At 34.5% G+C, this 17,822-nt stretch overlaps 1 protein-coding gene and 1 long non-coding RNA gene across 2 annotated transcripts in view; one reads left to right on the forward strand and one right to left on the reverse strand.

The window, feature by feature from the left end:
* Window positions 1-17,822, forward strand: part of tafa3a (TAFA chemokine like family member 3a) — a 141,137-nt gene that overhangs the window by 95,097 nt on the left and 28,218 nt on the right. The window lies entirely within an intron of this gene.
* Window positions 638-7,415, reverse strand: LOC141365958 (uncharacterized). Its single transcript, XR_012370917.1, has 3 exons — window positions 7,377-7,415; window positions 1,351-1,870; window positions 638-1,036 (listed from the first exon to the last, which is right to left on the reverse strand). It is a non-coding gene; the product is annotated as an uncharacterized lncRNA (long non-coding RNA).

Raw genomic sequence — 17,822 nt, forward strand, 5'->3', positions numbered from 1 at the left:
GACAGCATACAATGTTACTGTTACACAGAGTTACTACAAAACACGTGCGCGCCGCGGTCATGTATAGCATGAGAGAGGGAGATAATGCGCGCGTGTGTGTGGGAAAGTTATGATAAACTCGATCAGTCGTCTTCTCTGTCAGTAACATCCGTGACTGTTGATGTTTACGCAGAAAAATAAAGTATACGGAGGCGGACTTTCAAAACACAGTCACCAGTTATGGGAGAGAGAGGCGCGCGCTGCACAGAGAGAGAGCATGCGCAGTAAATTAAGCCCAACAGTAAAATATAAATGTGCGCACTCAATTGGATAATTGTAAGTAAACGCGCAAACACTGACAGAATCATGCCATCGTGGAAATAAGATAAATAACATATTACTTGAGGGCTGTTTAGTTTGTTTAATGAAATAACAAATTGTTCTCTGGCACTTCAAAGATAATCAAATCAAATTTACTTGACCTTCAAGGGGGGCGGGTGAAGCCGTAAGGAGGGCGGGGCGCCCCCCTAATATAATGGTAGGGGAAACACTGCATGTAATTAACACTCTCTTTGAATTTACCAGGTACCTGGGTTTAGCAGATTGAACCGTTCAACTCAAGCCGAAAATCTGTTCTCATATACTACAGTGCAAATAAATAAATAAATAAATAAAATACTTGTTTCATTTTGTTTGTAATCCAAATTCTTGATTCACTTAAATGACTCAGTTGGGTTGAATTCATGAATCAATTGATTCGGTTCAAAGGACCGTTTGTTTCTTTAAATAGTTCGAATAGTTCAGTTCAAAGTCAGTGTCCTTTAAAGAAAATCCAAGAAAATACGGAAAATGAAGTTTCAGCGAATTCACGTCCTAGTAGTTGTCCGAAACAAAAAGAAAAAAATATCCTCCTACCAGTTCTGATGAGTTCAAAGCACAGTTCTGGTTGGCTCGCCTTTTTGTATACACCTTCAGTATATACTTAATTGTCTCGCGTGTCCAAGATGGAGCAGGAGAACTTCACAGATGTTCGCAATTCTCACAAAAAAAACCCAGCCTTGTAAAAACACAAGGCAGAACAGTAATTAATCTTCAATTCAACAGATTTATCAATAAGCATCATGTAAACATTTCAAATAACAACATAACTCAGGGTTTCAACACTTATTGAACATATTGACACTTAAAATGTTATTTTTTAATCACATTTACGTTACTTGACTGTTAACTTTCAAATGTAAATAAGTTAGCTTTGGCTCGTTCGTTATATACCAACGGCCAATGTAAACAAACTAATAAAACTCATTGTTTGCTGCCAAATTTGCAACACTTATGCCATAATGTCAAGTTAATATTTAGAATATAACTCACCAAAGCATCAATTTTAACTTCTTATTTAAAAGAAGAAGTTCATTCGCAGTGTTTTGATGCTCTGTGATTCTGCATCTGCCTCCGTTATAATTCTCTATTTTGCTCTCTTCTCACTCTAGCGACATCTTTTCCAAGTTATTGCATCACTTCAGGAATCCAATAATTTGTTTTAAATCACTGTTTTGAATCACTTTTTCCTCTTCATAAATATTTTAGTTTCTTGAGATCGCCCCGTGCAGCTGCTCATCTGACTCGCTCTCACTCTGTGCTGTGTGAACTGAATGCGCTGCTACCATTGGCTCATAAAAGTGTCTGTCACCGTAGCAAGATCAGCGATTGGTTGAAAGTTTCTTCTCCTTCTAGAACACTCGCTTTCTCTCTCTCTTAATTCTTTTACAACAGCAAATGCATCAATGTTTATGTGCGGTCTGAAAAATGTGCGCGGTCTGACAAATCTATTGCGCGACCACTTTGACTGGCCTGCGCGATTGCGCGTGCGCGCAGCTTAGAGGGAACATTGCTTGTACATATAAACAAAGCTTGACAAGGACATTGCTAAACAAGAGGGCTTTTATACAGACAGGGAACCAACCAGAACATGACACATCAGGGAAAGGGAAACAAAAGACAACCATGACAGTGAACACTTCAAAATAAAAGACACGACTATCGAACAATAAACTTCAAAATAAAACAACTGTTACAGTCGTCAATTATTTATTACGTATTAATGGTCCTTTACGATAACCATAACATTAATGATAACCATACCACTATGTTAGTGACCACACCAGGGGACTGTAACTTTGTTGATGTTATGTATACCTTATATATATATATTAATATGCCATCAGCATGCTGTGATTTGCGAATCTTTAGACAGTGAATCTAGTTTGTGCTTTCTCATCATTTTATCTATTGGTGTCAATTTAGTATAAAAAACAACGTGGTAGATTTTACTGTAACAGCATTGAATACCTGAGGTGATTTATGTTATTGACTTCACAGATGAGCTTTTCCACAGTGTTTTCTGCTATTTGAAATCTGCAAGCGCTTAACTCTTTCACTAGCGTTTTAAAAAAAGTTTCAGCCATTTTTTATGATTTTCACCAAAGTTTAATGCCTTCCAGAAAATGTTCTTCTTTAAACATACAAATATATCAAATGTAAGAACAGACCCTCTGCTTTCAAAAAAAGTTTCATCATCTCAAATACTGTATAGGTTTCTTTAAAAATACCAAATTTTGAGCAAAAAGCTGAGAAAATTGCATTTTTGTGAAGGACATTTGATAGAGATCAGATTCAGAGTGATTATCAAAACATACATGTAGTTTGAACTGTTTGCCCTAAGGGAATACTTTTGGTTTTTATAAGTTGGGAAGTGCGTCACCTGGAGGATAATAGCGGAAATGCGGATTGCCAGGAAAAACTCGTCATTGGCAGGTAGATGTTATTGGCTGTCAATGATTTATTGTTCATGATTCAGAAAAATATCACTATGAAAGAGATCCAGATAATACAGTTCGTTGTATCTTAAGTGTTATAGATGTGCTTTGAGATTTTAAACGTAGGACACTTAAAGGAATAGTCTACTCATTTTCAATATTAAAATATGTTATTAACTTAACTAAGAATTGTTGATACATCCCTCTATCATCTGTGTGCGTGCACGTAAGCGCTGGAGTGCGCTGCGACGCTTCGATAGCATTTAGCTTAGCCCCATTCATTCAATGGTACCATTTAAGTTAGAAGTGACCAAACACATCAACGTTTTTCCTATTTAAGACGAGTAGTTATACGAGCAAGTTTGGTGGTACAAAATAAAACATAGCGCTTTTCTAAGCGGATTTAAAAGAGGAACTATATTTTATGGTGTAATAGCACTTTTGGGAGTACTTCGACTCGCCTGAAAAGTCCGCTCCCCTTCTCACTCTCATAATGGGAGAGGGAGGGTGTTACTGCGGCGAGTCGAAGTACTCCCAAAAGTGCTATTACGCCATAAAATATAGTTCCTCTTTTAAATCCGCTTAGAAAAGCGCTTTGTTTTATTTTGTACCACCAAACTTGCTCGTATAACTACTCGTCTTAAATAGGAAAAACGTTGATGTGTTTGGTCACTTCTAACTTTATCTCTAAATGGTACCATTGAATGAATAGGGCTAAGCTAAATGCTATCGAAGCGTCGCAGCGCGCTCCAGCGCTTACGTGCACGCACACAGATGATAGAGGGATGTATCAACAATTCTTAGTTAAGGTTTTATAACATATTTTAATATTGAAAATGAGTAGACTATTCCTTTAAGGCAACGTTACCAGTTGCTCTCTATTTAATCTCATTGCTTTCTAAGAGAAACAACTGAAATTAAAGAGATGTCATCTGTTATTTTTATGATATTTCATTTACTAATTGAATTGCATAGTCTGAATCATATCTACTGGGTTGTGGGTACAAAATTTAGTATGTTTTACATGCATTTTATTTCGCTGACTGCGTGTTTACATACAGTATAGTGCAAAGCTACTGAGACAATAAAGAGACTTTATGATGGTTTCAATAGCAACTATCACATGCCTAGAAGTGAAAAGAAGTCACATGTTTAGTGACTAATTTAGTGTTCATATTTTACACGTTCAAATCAGTGCCTTGTGACCCAGAATGACCAGTGATACTCTGAGAAAACTGACACTGGTTAAATTATGACTAACAATGTGTTAGAGAGCAATGTGCTGTTTTGCTAAATTATGAATTAATTATGACCAGCAGCTAACATATAGCAGGTTAATGACTCTTGAACAGACCTCTGGTAAAGTCATTTAGACTGTTAAGAATTAATAATTGTAATATTTCACCTTCGTCTGGCGGCAGATTTGCTCACCGCTCGCTGTAATTTGGCCAATTAACAATTAATACTTGCAATATTTCACCTTGACCAAAAATGATGTAGTTGAATGATGAAGTCAGAGGGTTTCACATGCATCTCTGTGTTAAGATTTAATTGTTTACCTACAGTAATCTGGACTTTAAAGGATTAGTTCAGCCAAGAATAAAAAATTGTTTTTTGTTTACTCAACCTCAGCCTTTAAATTTCTTGATCTTAAAATTCTTTTGATCTGAAGGGATATGCTTGAATGTTTTAAATTATATTAGTAATTTAATAATAATAATAATAATTTAATTATTAAAGAAACATTTTGTTTAGTAAAAATGTTTTTGAAATGCATGACAAAGTATACTGTAAAAAATATTAGTTGTTTCAACTTAAAAAAGTGTTTGTGCTGCTTTAATTTTTTTTAAGCCTGTTTTATTGATAAAATAAATATTTACTATTATTATATATTATTAATATACCTTATTAATACCTACATTTTGAGTTAATTCAACTTAAAAATATTAGTTGAGTCCAAATTTCTTTCTCAATTTTTTTTTGAGATAACAAATATTGTTAAGTTGAATTAACTCAAAATTTTAAGGCAGCACCAAAACATACTTTTTTAAGTTGAAACAACAAATCTTTTTTTACAGTGTAATGAATTAAAAACCAATATAAATGCTGAATAGATGGGTAAACTTTAAAAAGCATCTTAGTGCCCCTGCCTGTCTGTCTGTCTGTCTGTCTGTCTGTCTATATATCTATCTATCGATCGATCGATCGATCTATTGATCTATCTATTAATAATAATATAGTAATAGTAAATATTTTTTATAATAAAACAGGCTACACTTATATAGATCGTGGTTATATGTCATACAGTTGTAGTTTGTGAGAAAGTTTTGTTCACATGGTTGCTTTCAGTCTCGCTATGAACATGACAGAGCAGGAAGCTGATTGGTGTTGTTTGTTACCACGGCAGCAAGTGTGATGACATCCTTGGTGTCAGACATGGTTTGTAGGCTTAGAACGGTGTGTATGTGTGTGCGGGCGCGCGTCCATGCGTTTGTGTGACATAAAACATTCTTGGCACTTTTAGGGTGGGGACAGCATGGTATTTAGAGCAAACATGACTTCAGCAAGTATGTATATGAAATTAAAGAAGATGCAGAAGATGAACATGGCCATCTGATTGTTTTCACATTTTGTTGTGATGTTTAAAAAAAGAGGATGCTTATTATTTATTGCTCTAATGAAGGTCTAAACGGAGATATATTTATTAAAAACTATCAATTCGGTTTTAGAGGTTTCTTTTAACACTTCTAAGAGAAAATCAATAAAAAGTAATCAATTGTTGACATACAGGACTGTAAAAGTACAGTGATATAAAATAAATATGTATAGCATTACACGGCATCTTTTTTTGCAATTTAAAGCATCGTTGAGATATTATATAAAACTCAGAGAGGACATAACATTTCTGGTGTAGTTTTCTCAGATGAGACATCTCCTTTTGATTGCATTTCTGTCTAGGAGAAATAATTGATCGCTTTTATTTCTCGGGTATAGTAAACAAGTTTATAGGAATGGTTTTAACTGGAAGAGACGTTAAAGCATCGATCTTTGAAAGTAATGGCAGTTATAATGATTATTACACCCATGGTAGACAAGATATTAATGATCATAATTTAACAGCTTTGGGATTTGTGGATAAACATCAACAGAACTTGAACACGGAATACACTGAAAAGGGCATAATATTAAACATTTTGTCTTTTTAAGATGTTTTCTAAGAATCACATTTTTGTTTTTTTACCCAAACTTACTTGTTTTCAGGATATTTAGGTACTTGGATGTTGATGGTATGCAAGATGACGGTGAGCTTTTAATGGGTGTGAAAAGTCACAAAATATTGAAGCTATCATCTTAAAAGCTCTTCAGAGTACTCACAAAAACACTCTGACCGTCAGGTGTAAAAAAATGAGAAAAGAGCACCTCAGTCCCCAAATAAACTACATGGCAGTGGCGTACAACTTAAAGATGCTTTTTTAATGTATAATTAAAAACCAATGTTAAGCTCCAGAAATCACATATCTTCAGTCTAGAATATATTTATCTTATGAATGTAAAGGTTTTCATATATTGTTACATTCATCAGGTATAACTATTCTGATTTTGCAGTATGAGTTTTATAAATGTAACAACATTTAGCTTAATATTTCAAGTTGCAGATTTAATTATTAATGTCTGCTAGTACTGTATGTTCTAGTATGTAGCTAGTATATACATTTAAATGGCACCTATTATGCAATATGTTTATGTTTGGACATAAATGTGTGTTGGCAGAATGCAATGGAGGACGGTGACTTCTTTCTCGAGGGCGCACCAATGCGAAGGTCATCAAAACATGTATTTAGCCCATCATGTGTGTGGCTCGTCATGTCAAAATATGTGTTCGGCATTATGTGAACCTATGTGCATCATGTGCAGTGTTTCCCACAGGATTTTGAGGAGACTGTGGTGGTGATGACGTCACCCGCTAATTAGCATATATGTGATGTCATCATGTCATGTTTGCGTTTGATCTGTGTTGGCACCTGAAATATGTTTCACTTCTACTCTTTGATCTGTATCTGTATTTGATATGTATTATATATCAAATTATATTTTATGCCGAATTAAGCTGTTTTAAATAGTGAAATAAAAATGTAAATGGGAATCATGAAAATTCAATTTGTGGGGGCCAGTGTTGATTCTGTGGTGGGCCACCACAAATAAATCAATGTATGGGAAACACTGACGTGTCATGTCAAAATACATGCCTGCTGCAGATGCTTCAAAGGGGTTTATGATAAAAGAGATGCTCGGGTGATTCTCACGTAATCCAGATTTAGAAAGTGTCCAGCATCAGATTTTTTTAAAAAGCCCTTTTTTATGGTCTGAACTTACTATAACCATTATTTTTAGAGGATTTAAAAAATATTATATAGAATTATTTACATTTTTTAGATTATCGTTATCAAAAATTATCATTACCGCAACATGATATTACATTAAATATATTTCCAAACTCATGTTTCGGTAATGAGAACTAAAAAGTTGTCTTTGACAAAAAAAATTCAACTTTTTCTGGAGAGAAAAATAAGAACTGCTTACCTGGTAGCCATCTTGAGTGTCACAGTCAATTATGTCCCTTCCAACATTTTTTTGGGTGAAAATTTTAGTTCATTGAGGGCTCAAACAATGATTGAAAATTGTTGCGGAGGATGAGAAAAATTTTCTTGGACACATTTATATTCCTTATTATTATTTACCAATGATCACCAAATACCACATGTTTCTTCACTGTTAATGTTTATAGTATAACATGCACTGAAGTTTTTTATTTTTTAGATTTTTTACTTATAAATATTTTCCATGTCAAAGAACCCAAATCCAGTCATGGACACACTGCGGTAATGAAAATTTTCACATTAACTCTTTCCCCACCATTGACGAGATATCTCGTCAATCAAGAGAAAACGCTTCCCCGCCAATGACGAGTATTTCTGGCTTTCCGCAACACCGCTATTATCCACTAGGTGGATTCCTTCCGCAACTTTTTAAAACCGGAAGTATTGCCCTATGGCAAGCTGCTGCATGTCCGTGTCTGTTTTAAAGATCGCTCTGAATGGGATCTCTATGAAAAGTCAGTCACAAAAATGGAATTATCTCTGCTTTTTGCTCAAAATGTGGTGTTTTTGCAGAAATCTACTCATATTCAAAAGCTGATTACAAAAGAACTACTGAAGGTAGGATGAAACATTTTTTTTTTTTTTTTTTGAAAGCAGAGGGTCTGTTCTTTCATTTGGTATATATATATATCATGAAAAACGCTGGCCCTGGCTGGCAACTTTTTTTAAAAACGCTGGCGGTGAAAGACTTAAATGTGAAAAAAAAATGGTTTGTATGATGTCATTTGAAATCATTTTGATACTCTTACTTTGCATTTACTTTTTTATCAAAATGTTTCATGACACCTTATAAGTCTAATTTCGCGAGAATCACCCGCTCGCGTTTACCAGATACTCGCTTAATCTCATGCGTAATCAGAATTTAGTGTTAAGTTAGTGCTTGTTAGTATTTCGTGAACGTGAGTGCATCTTTTATCATAAACCTTTTTGACGCGTGTGCAGCAGGCACGTATTTTGGCATGATGCACATAGGTTGCACCGAACACATATTTTGACATGAGAAGCCACACACATGACACATCATATACATATTTGAATCCCCATAAAACCAAAACGTTTTTATTCTCTTGTTAATGTGACATCACACTGATAAAGTTCCGCCCACGGCCACTGACTGGCAGTTCTGTATTATTACAGTCCGCCATATCTCAATAGTGAGGTACTGTTGTCTCACACTGTATTCACAGGAATCTATTTTTGAAAGTAACTCATTTGCATTTAAAGGTACACACACGAAAAAAGGCACGTTTTTGCTCATGCCCAAATAGGGGGATTTTGGACATTCTATATTATATTATCACGATATTGTATGCTTAAACTTCACAGACACATTCTGGGCACACCTAAGACTTATATTACATCTTGTAAAAATGAGCATAATAGGTGCCCTTTAAAGATTTAGGATTATCATTATTTAAATATATATACAGCAGTATATTACTTATAGTCTTTACAGAGCATGATTTTTATAGTCTGTAATTACAGCTCGCTTTGAATCTCTTTGGACCTAATACTATTGCAATGATGTTAGCAATGTTCTTCAACTTTTCCTTCATCTGCCATTTGCCAAGCGGGCGTCAAACAGTGACACCGACTCTATTAGTTTCGGGGTGTTGCTCTTTTTCACGACAACCGAAATGTAATAACATTCAGAGACCATTGACTGAGATGTGTGTGCGATTCCTCAGGGGAGAGACATTGATCAGAGGCAGCCATTAATGGTGCTATGTGGAGATGGATGGTGTTGGACTAAGGTTCATTTGAGCCTTTGGCCCATGTGTTCTGAATCTGTCGGCTACAGCAATCTGTCTCCAAATCTTTGGCTTGACCAAAATGTGCACCCTGGTGTCTGGAATAGGATACAGCGATGGAGAGAGAGAAGCAAGCCGGAGAGATCCTTCAAATGGATAGCGCTATGATAAATGATATTTACAGTAGGGGAATGGTAAGCAATGGTCCTTGGTCTATTTTGGAATCACTAGCCTTGCCTCATTAAGCATTATGGTAATGTGCTGACCCAAATTGCAAATATAATTTTTCTGAATCTGTTTAAGTGTTCGCGTGAATGCAGATTTGTCGATTATCGCATAATGATGATCTTGCATATTAGGGAGATATTGTAGTTTTTTATGACAAACAATCAAGCGATTAGAAACAATAGCACCAGAAAATGACTCTTTTAGTGTAAATCTTAATGATGTCACTAGTTTCTTCATTGCCGTGAGTTCATGAGGTTCAATCAGGTTTTTATTTGCAGTAAGACGTTCTTTTTAAAATAGCAATGACCTTGGATTTGCATGTAATAAAAACAAGGAATCTGTGTTATTGACCATGTTGAAAATGTGTATCCTAGTGAGATTATACATACAAGCTCATACTTGGAGGTAAACAAGTTAACATTTAACCTGCAAACCAATGCAATTCTGATTTACAGTTTGCATTTTTGGTTTGTTTTTGTGCGACTGCTCACGTGATCTTATAAACTGGACTGTACTGCTATTGCCATTGTTTAAAGAAAGTACCACAACTGCACCCTTACAAAATAAGCATACTTTATTCATGTAATTAAGTATACTAAGTAAAGTGTAAAGTATATTTTATGTAGTAAGTACAGTAATTATAGTGTACTAATAGTATATACTTAACTATATAATAGTATATACTGTGCTAAGTATACTGTACTATTTTACTGTAAGTGTACTATTTCAATCAGGGGCAAACTTAGTGATTTGGGGGCCCTAACAGTCAAACTTTGAACTCAAAACACTTTTTGTAGGGCTGTCAAAAGATTAACAATGATTAATTGCATACAAAAGAAAAGTTTGTGTTTGCATAATATATTTGTGTGTGTATTTTGTGTAATTATTATATATACAAATACATATATTGAAAAATGATATTTATGTATATATTTTAATTTATATATCATATAAATACATACATACATACAACACATGTGTGTATTTATATATTCAAAATAATCACAGTACACACAGTGCACACACATATATTATGCAAAAACAAACTTTTATTTTGTATGTGATTAATCGCGATTAATCTTTTGACAGCCCTACTTTCTCTATATATGAAAGTTTTTGTTTGCATAATATATTTGTGTGTGTATTTTGTGTAATTATTATATATACAAATACATACATGTATAAATTCAAAAATGATATTTATGTATATATTTTAATTTATATATCATATAAATACATACATACAACACATGTGTGTATATATATATTTAAAATAATCACAGTGCACACACATATATTATGCAAAAACAAACTTTTATTTTGTATGTGATTAATCGCGACTTTTTTACCTACTTTCTCTATATATGAAAGTTTTTGTTTGCATAATATATTTGTGTGTGTATTGTGTGTAATTATTATGTATATACAAATACAGACATACATGTATAAATGTAAGAAAAAAATTATTTATGTATTTATTTTTTTATTTATATATAATATAAAATATATCAAAATCTAAACATATATATATGTAATTGTTTCTTAAATAAAGAATAATTACACACAGTGCACACACATATATTCTATAACTATAACTTTTATTTTGTATGCGATTATTCGCAATTAATCTTTTGACAGCCCTACTTTTTAAAGAGTTCAGATGCAAAAGCAGCTAAATGCCACCTTTGTCAAAAATAAAAAAAATATGATAATGCGTTTCGACCAGAAAGCAGAATCATCACTCATTAAAATTAAATATATACTTCAATATATAGTTAAGTTGATACTATAGTTTACTATTTATATATCATTTTTGAATTTTAAGTTTATCAAGGATTAAAGATAAATAGGCAAACTTTTTACATAATTTTAAGTATACTTGTCGGAGCCGATGGTGTAGTGGGCAGAGCTCGACATGTGGTACTTTCGCACTCTCTGCGACACGAGGTCGATTCCCGGCTCGTGGTCATTTGCCGTTTCCATACCCTTCTCTCCTCCCTGCACTTTCCTGTTGTCTCGTCTATCTATCACCGTTTAAATAAAGGCAAAAATGGCCAAAAAATATAACTTTAAAAATAATTTAAAGTATACTTCTGTGAAGTCCATAAAAAGTAGAAGAGATTAAAACTTTTATATTAAAAGAAGTATACGAATAGCACACTTGAATAAACTTCTTATTTTGTACGGGTAGCCCAGATCAGAATTGAACATGTTGTGATTTTTGCGGATCACATTATCATTAAAAAAACATCATGTCAAAAGGAAAAAAATTAGCTAAAGATTCTTAGACTTGACAGCAGTCAGCATACAGTACAACTGCATAGGTCTTAGCATCAAAAGCAAGCATTTATCATTTACCCGTGTGTGCTACTATTGTGTACTTTTCAATTTATGTTTACACCAGCACAAGATTTTGGACCTCTGCCCAGACTCGCTTTTGTTTTGGGAGTGTTGACTTCATATTAGCCTTTGCTAACCACAAAGGTACTTTAGACTGGTGTGTGTGCGCTTTTTAGCGGGACCTCAGCGGCCGTATCCTGCAGGCGAAAATGTGGTGCGAGAGCCAGAGCCCGCGCTTTCATGGCTTGAGTCGGGTAAAAACTCAGCATATTTGTAGAGCTGACCTGGTAAAAGGTATTAAATGTGACATCTATTCATTTAGACTTTTAATAGACAATCTCACCCTGCCACACAAACACCCAAAAATCTCTGATCAGGTAAGTGGTGCGCCGTTGAAAGAGCGTGCAGAGTCGAAATGTTTGATCTTCCATTTCCGCAGACCGCAGATGGCTAGCTCTCCTATCGCCTTCATAACAATTTCATAAGTGACTCGCTGTAAATTGGCAAAGCGATGCTATGGTAATTGGCTTGCCACTCCGCTTCAATTTCTGTGCCTGGTCAAAGAGAGAAGTATTTCTCTTTCTGTACACTACAGTCACACTGAGTAATGAGTGTTAGGACAGGAGAGGTAAAAGTTTGATCAGAGAATCGCAGATAAAAGATGAGACTTGAGAAGGTGCTACTAATGTGCTACTCAATACAGTTCTGTTGAATTGAGCTTACCAACGTTTCTTGTACTAACACGAACACGGACCACAACCAGTCACATGTTGCTTGTGAAGCAATAGCAAACAGTAATTTGGGTAGCACTTTATTTTACAGTACGTGTACTTACCTTGTACATATATGGTAAATAAGTTGTACTTATGTGTGGTACTTAATTTTCGGTATCTACATGGTAATTAACTGGTATCAGTACTGTACTTACCAGTGGTACATACTTGGTAGATATTATGTAACTCTAGATAAGTACTGGGTAATAACAGATACATACTTATAGTGTAGGTATACTGTAACTAACGAGAAACATTAAATAAATGTACAATATAATTATTTAATATTTACAGGCAAGTTAGGACTGTAAAACTAAAGGACTGTAAAATAAAGTGCTGCTTTTTACACAGTTTTTACATAGGACCTACCACCTAAGATATAGCATCACATGTCACTGTGAGGCAAACCCAACCATTGACTATAATCTGCATTATCTACTGGGTACATTCACTAGTACACACTTATTGTGTATATACAATTTGTAAGTACAGTAGTGTTTGATATTAGTTATTATATATGTACACTATAAATACCTGTCATTTACCCTAACTTGCCTGTAAATACTAAATACTTATATTGTACATTTATTTGTAAGTACAGTAATGTGTCTCGTTAGTTATAGTATACCTACACTAGAAGTATGTATCTGTTATTACTCAGTACTTATCTAAAGTTAGATAATAACTACCAACTACTGGAAGGACAGTAACGATACCAATAAATTACCATGTAGATACCGAAAAGTAAGTACCACACATTTGTCGGTAAGTACAACTTATTGACCATATATGTACAAGGTAAGTACACGTACTGTAAAATAAAGTGCTACCATAATTTGTATGTGTCAAAATTATCACCAAAAATCATTAAAATATTAGGTAAAGATCATGATCCATGAAGATATTTTGTACATTTCCTACCATAAATCAAAAAAAAAAAAAAATTATTAGTAATATGTGTTACTAAGGACTTAAAGGTATAGCGGATGATTTTCTCGAATTTTAGAAAAGAACCGCCTTCTCCACTTTTTTAAAAAATGCAATTGCACAACACTCTTGATTGACAACTAGGAGGACCAATAGTCTTGATGATCCACCTGGAAATAGAAAATCCTCCGCAATACCTTTAATTTGGGCAAATTTAATGGCGATTTTCTCAATATTTTGATTTATTTTGCACCCCAGATTCCAGATCCATACATAAATGGAAAGCTTATTTATTCAGCTTTCAGATGATGTATAAATCTCAATTTAAAAAAATTGACCCTCATGACTTATGATTTTGTGGTCCAGGATCACATACGGATGGTAATAACTCCTTGATTCCTTTACTAATGCTATAAGGACCCAGATTAAATTTAGCATTTACATTTTTATATTTTTTTATTTAGAAAAGTGGGCATGTGACTGTATTAAAATATATATTTACATAATGTTATTTACAACAATAGCTTTTGCATGAAAATGCATTATATAATCTTAAAAAGCTGGGTTATTTTTAACCCAGCATTAGGTCAAAAAGGGACAAACCCAACCCACTGGGATGTAATTGAACTTTTAAATAAAAACAATTTCTGGGTTAATTTACCCAACATTTTGATCCAACGCTGGGTTGAAAATAACCCAGCATTTGTGTATGTGTGTGTGTGAATATATTTATATTTTTTATTGGCATGCATATATTCTGTATGTAAACTGGTAATATTGTTTATCTAATACATTTTTTCAAGATTTTTTTATTACTTTTCAATAAGCATATAGATTGCATTGTGGAAGCAACGCTTGCATTTCATTACTGTGGTACACGACTTGATTTTCAACTATGCTTACAACACAGTTAAAGTGTGACTTCTGTCTTTTTAGATTTTAAAGTTTCGACATATTGTGCAGTCACAATTGGTGACACGAGTTTGATTACTGGCAAGTGGTCCTTTGTCGATCCCGTACCCCATCCTGTACTTTCCTGTCCAAATAAAGGCAAAATGACCCCAAAAATAACTTAAAAATGAAATCAAAGGTGTTCTGTGGATGTGCTAGTGTGATCTGGTCAGTGCACCTTTAATGAATACTTCATGATGTTTTTTAACTCTCGGTTGACTAAATCAATATTACCCTTCCTCCTCATTGAACATAGATGGGAGAACAGATGATTCTGCTGTTAGGAGTCTGTCTATCTTAAACGTATCACACACACACAGACTCTCTTTCTCTCTCACACACACACACACACACACACACACACACACACACACACACACACACACACACACACTCGCACGCACACACACACACACACACACACACACACACACACACACACACACACACACACGCGCGCGCGCACGCACACACACACACACACACACGGTTCCTGCTCCATTGAACTGCTGAGGTTGATATTGTCTGTCAACCCCTTGAGTTTAAGAGTTTGACTGCTGAGGATATGTGGCAGTGATGTTGTGTTTGGTTGCAAACTGAATTTACTGACTTCACTACTTAAACTTGGATCCCCATTGATGTCTGTTCGTGATCTTATATGTTTATTTGGAAGATAATAAAATAGGATTAAGACATGTTATAGGCAAGACTTGAACCATTTAGGCCCTGTTTAGAATGCTCGAGGGTGAAAACGTAAACATATTTTATCAGATGTGCCTTTCGTTTACAAGGCCACAGCGTTTTTGGGGCTAAAAACGCAAAAAAGTGAAACAACCCTCCAGAGTGGAAAATTTAAAAACGCTCTAGCGTCGCGTTCCCGTTAAGGGTAAAACGCAAAAGTCTACTCATGGTGGTTCTCGTCGCTTATACGTTTACGTCACAGGCATGCGCCAGTTCAGGAAAATAAAAACAAACATGTCCGATGACCTTCAAGTTGCCATAGCAGCTCTGATAAATATACAAGAATCTTGCCAGCATGTGTCAAGATATTTACAGCTAGTATTACTGATCAGAGAAGGTGCATTAAGTACTTCTATCAAATTGTTGATGCGGCAATTTGTCGGAAGCAAACCAGACGGCTTTGGACAAGACCTGGGAGAACAAGGAAGAAGGTTGTACGCGTGGACTTGGTGTTGTTGTGTGTCAGTGCTTCACATTGCCACCTAGCCGCCTGGAGTGCATACTACATCGAATATCACACACTTTTGCGTCACCATATGCACGCAGATTTCCCCCCCAAAACGCTCGTATAAATGCGGAATAAAAAGTGATAATGCAACGCCACGTTTTTTCTTCAGACCGTTTCCGTGTAAACGTAGTCTTATACATTGGCACGATGTCAAAATGTAATCAATTGAAATTTCATTCATTTTCAAGTGTGGTTTCTCATAACATATATTTCAAAATATACAAAAATGGGAAAAAATATACGTAATAAAATATATTATGAAATGTTTACAAAAATGTATTTTTCTATATATTTTTTGTATATTTTAAAATATATTTAAAATAAATATAAAATAATATAACAAAGCATTTATTTTCATGTCGCATTGAAAAAAAAACTTTCTATGTTACAAACCTGTAAATACAGAAATTTCATTCATTTTCAAGTGTGGTTTCTTATAACAAATATTTCAAAATATACAAAAATGGGCAAAAATATACTGTGGCGATATAAAAAACCCAAGCTGTATACATTTTTTTTTAAAATGCATATTAAATGTATACCTTTTTTTACTTGCCACTAAATGGCGGAAGTTATGAAAAACGAAGTTTGAAAGAATGAAAACGGAAGTTCTAGGTCTGACATCATGACTAGTGTACGACAAGACTCATTGGTCAGGTTCCCGGCCTGTACTTTTAATTTGAAGTCAAGTTCAAGTCCGTGATGATGCATCAATAGAGCGACAACGGCGGGGTGAATCCAGAGCTCGCCACTCTGTAACTGAGGTCTCGTGGCTCGTTTCGGAGCTCTCTTAATGTGTGCGAGAGAAAGTGATCAACGGGGTGACGGATTTATGCTTTGCTATCCTTGCCGAATGCGGAATGTGCAGGCAACTATGACTGGTTGTTGAATTGCCGAGGAGATTCGCTATATCGGATGCAGGACTGTTCCGGAGGGTTTCGTTTGTCGCAAGTACTTTGTTACACACACACACACGCACACACTCAAGTTCACGCTACACATGCATTCTCTTTTAAGAGCGAGTCCCGCTGAAGAGAATCTTTACTTTGTTTCTTTTTTTTGTGTGTGACATTGAACTTTGAACATTATAAACTAAAAATTGTCTTTAAATGAGTTCGAGACGAGCAACTTTGTTTCATTTGCTCATAAAGTGAACTGATGGACAAAACTTTTTTTGTTTTTTTTTGTTTTTCTTATTCAAATTCCTTTTGAAGGTGTTTTGAATTTATGTGTAAAGGAACAATTGCAGGGCAACACGGTTGCTGATGCCTTTGGATTTAAATGAACAATTGTTTGAAAGTATAAAATGTCTGTGATTCGTATGGGTTTATTCATTGTTTGCTCTTTCATGAGTTTTCTTTAATATAAAATCTGTGAATGAATTGAATGAATACTTCATTGTGTTTCGGTGGCACTGTCTGATGTTATCCGGGAACTAAATAACTTTTTTAATATTTTGACTTGGCAATTTTTTCCAAGTCTGGCGCCCGAACTAAATAAATAAGTTCCATTTTCTTATTCTTTATATTATGCGTTCGGGGTGGCACCGTTACATAAGTGGCGCCCGAACAGGGACCTGAAACATTACAGTTGTAAAAACTCATAAACCTGAACTGAAAACGAAAACCCTCAGATTGTGGGGGAAAGAACTATCGAATTGTGTATTACATGATTTATTATTTTTTATTTTTGAAAAAAAAAAAAAAAAATTTGATTATAAATGTGTGAATGTGTGAACTAGAAAGCTATTTTTCCTGCTAATTTTTTTTTGGTGTGGAACTAATGTTGTTTTTTGTTTGTGAACCTCATTTATTTGTGAACCCAGAACATTATGGAAGGTGGTTGGGACAAAAACTAATGATTGTGTGGATTTTGTGCGTGTTTGTACTTCTGTGATTTAATCTGATTAATTGGGTTAATATAAGCGGTGCAAATTGTAATAACCTGCAACTGTGGTAATTGATTGCTTAATTGAACCAAGTGATGACTGTTGGGGAAAGTCAATAGACTTATTCAAACCACATTGGGTTGTTATTCTGTTTACTTTTGTTATTGAGAAATTTTCAAATTCTTTTTCATCTTTATTTCATACATTGACATTTATTTTGTGCATTTTACACACTGCACAACATTTGCAAACAAATATGGCT

The sequence above is a fragment of the Misgurnus anguillicaudatus genome, chromosome 8 (assembly GCF_027580225.2).
Source record: "Misgurnus anguillicaudatus chromosome 8, ASM2758022v2, whole genome shotgun sequence".
Lineage (NCBI taxonomy): Eukaryota > Metazoa > Chordata > Actinopteri > Cypriniformes > Cobitidae > Misgurnus > Misgurnus anguillicaudatus.